Below are 3,444 nucleotides of genomic sequence, written 5' to 3' on the forward strand. Positions count from 1 at the left end.
TATAAATTATCAAGGGTTCACGAGGGGACGGGGAGCAGGGAGGGAGGGGGGGAAATGAGCTGATACCAGGGGCACAAGTGGTAGCAAATGTTTCGAGAATGATGAGGGCAACGAATGTACAAATGTGCTTTACACAATTGAGGTATGTATAGATTGTGATGAGTTGTATGAGCCCCCAATAAAATGATTTTTTTAAAAGTTGTTGTTGGTAAGCTTATCAATAACTTGAGAAGCAACTGAAGTTAAAGCTACATGATTTTTCTGCTGAGTCTCCAAAGTGATAGCTTGCGTTTTAATAGGTGGGTGTTTCTGGGGTTATGTTCATATACAGCCCGAGCTGTAACAGAATGCAGCTACTACTGGGGCTGCTTGTGCGCAGACAGATGCCCCAACCTGTGCGTCCTTGTCCTCCTTATTAGCCCATTGAAGAAAAGCATGCAAAGCAAATAGAAAGGGGCTTATTGTGTGCAAAGAAAAAAATAGCAAGGAACGTCTCACCAAAATCCCACGTGCTCCCTGAATTGGGGGCACCTGTATCCTTTATCACTTCCAGGTGCCGGGATTCTAACACCTTCCAACCCCCTCTCTGCCCTCTAACCCAACCTCATCTACACTTGGAAGTCCACTTGGCAAGTCATGTACTCCCTGATGTTCCCTGAGGTAGAATTCTTGGTTGGGAAATGGGCTTGGGTAGAACAGTGGGTCACATCATGTGAATCCTCCTGGTGACTCTGGAGCTGGAGGTGAATTGGAGGTTCCTGATATATTTACTGCGTATGCTATCAACCCACCTAAACTGGGAGGACCCTGGGGCCAGCTCTGCAGAAGGCTCTTAGGATGAAATGGGGGGCACAAGAACGGTGTAGAGTACCAGATATGGGGCAGTAAGGGGAGTGAAAGATAGACAAATGGATATTGGTCTCAGGATTTCAGTATTTGTTATTCTTGGTACTTGTGGGTTATTTCAGAATGTGTGCTTAATATTTCTGGTAATATTTCTGTTCTACCACTGGCTTTCATGGAAGTGGGGTGGACCCATATAAACCATTGCCTCTCAGTGTCCATTTCAATTTGAGTCTTGGGGGGAAATACTGTGTCCCCTAAAGCCATTGTGAATTGAATATGATGCATAGAAACTATTGAGAATCTTTTGCTCTGTATGTTGTGTTCTTGGGAAGAATTCAGTCTGTTTAAAAACCAGACCCCAAAAAAGAAAGTCAGATGGGCAGTTAGGGTTTGGTCGAATCAGTAATCATTTTATTTGGTCTCCAAGACAATGTTATAATATGCCGGTCTAATAGTTGTAATCAAACCATCACCCTCTTATTATGCACCTTCAAATGAGGTCTTCAGCAGACATCTGCCCTCGATTTCAGTCAGGTGTGTGGTGTGTGTGTGTGTGTGTGTGTGTGTGTGTGTGTGTGTGTGTCTGTGTCTGCGCGCGCGTGTGCGCCCTGGGACTGAGAGAAGGGTGAGAGGGGGGCTAACTGAATCTCCCAGGATGACTGCTGGCAGGAACCTAATTTGATATTATAGAAGCAGCATGCAGAAGACACGGTGGTGATCAAAGAATTCCTACGGAAATTTGTGATCGGAGGAGAGAAAGATATGTGCAGGTTTCCTTCTACTTTGTCCACCTATGAGAAGGTGACTTGACAATTTCTGGTTTGTGAACTAGAGAAGGGCACTTTTCTCTTAGGGAAACCACTTAAGATACTTTCTTGCTAATCAAGTCTTTTTATCAGATTTTTTCCCTGCTTTGTGATCTAGGATTCATGTCACAGGTTACCTGGGTTTTAGATTCATCTTTGCCAAGTGTCATAGTATTTTTTTTAAGTGGGAGAGGCTTGGTCCCGAGGCCTGACTTATTTTACCCCAAAATATCATGTCTTGGAGGAAACGTTGGAAGGACTCCACTGGAATCCACTAGAACTGAAGCCCTCTTTTGGACACGAAACTGACATGCCGTGAGAGGAAAAGCAGGCCATTGGACTTTGTTCAAGTCTATTGCTTTTGAGGTTGCCTGACTTTGGCCACTTGGATTTGGAATATGTATGTTTCAGTTTTCATATTCGTTGTGTCATGCTATGAAACTTTGGGTCTGAAATGACATAGTTTTACATAGGGAATGAATGTTATTGAAATTGTAGCTTTGCACCTAACCTTCATTGTTTTTCTGTAGTTTTATTCTATCACATTTTATTAATTTGTACAAATGAATCTTTCCATGTATTTTAGCTAAAAAGCTTTCCATTATATCTTTCTCATTAGTTTTGATAGACCGGGTTGACTAAGGAAATGAATCCAGGGACATTCATATATGGTAAGATAGAGCTTTAAATCAAAGAGCAATTGTATATTGAGAAAACAAGCCAGCCCAGTCCAGATCAAGTCCATAAGCCCAATACTAGTCCATAAATTCCTCTTCAGACTCACACAGCACATGCAATAATGCAGAATGCAGGAAGGTCACAGGCCAGTGGGTGAAAAGTCTTGTAGATCCAGATCAGCACTGGCGCAGGTTTCTACGTGGCTCCTCCAGCTCTCTGAGTGTGTCTCCTCAATAGGAAGATGAAGCAGAGAGTGTGGCCAGCCTCTCAGGAGAAAGAGGAAGTTTCCAGAATCCTCAGGAGAAGGCCAGGCCCACAAGGAGGCATCATCAGGCTGTGACCTGATTGGCAGGCTAGATTCCACCCCTTCACTTTATTTATCAAGTTGACATAAAAGTATGTAACTACCACATTAGTATTTTAGATTGCTAGATTAATGCTTCTATTAATATTAGGATTATAAAATATTATGTGGAGGTTACATATTTGATTTCTCAAGAAATTAATGTGATCTCTATGACGTGAACTATAGATATATAAATAATATATCAATATATCTATATATAATATATCTATATATAAATAATATATCTAAATAATATATTCTATAAATAGATTTTGAGCTCCCACCTTAAGGCATAAGGCCAGATCACAGAAAAAAAAGAAGTTCTTACAATGTAATGCTTAACACTTTCCCTCATGAGGCCTTCACTAAAGATTTGGTACCCGGCTATCAGGTCTGGGGTCTTAAAAGTTTGTCCTAAAACAAGTGATCATCTAAAGCAGTGGTTCTCAACCTTCCTAATTCCTCAACCCTTTCATACAGTTCCTCATGTGGCCACCCCCACAATCATAAAATTATTTTCGTTGCTACTTCATAACTGTAATTTTGCTACTGTTATGAATCAGGCAACCCCTGTGAAAGGGTCATTCGACACACACACACACCCCCAAAGGGGTTGCGACCCACAAGTTGAGAACCGCTGATCTAAATGAACCCTCAACTAGTCTGTGCAAAGGAAGCATCCAACTTAAGTATGATGAAAGGATTTTTCATAAAATCCATGATGAGGGGAGGGGATGTGTTAGAGCTTACATTTTGACCACTAGGTTT

Source organism: Echinops telfairi, unplaced genomic scaffold (assembly GCF_000313985.2).
Source record: "Echinops telfairi isolate 266 unplaced genomic scaffold, ASM31398v2 ScPeMD7_60;HRSCAF=208, whole genome shotgun sequence".
Taxonomy (NCBI): domain Eukaryota; kingdom Metazoa; phylum Chordata; class Mammalia; order Afrosoricida; family Tenrecidae; genus Echinops; species Echinops telfairi.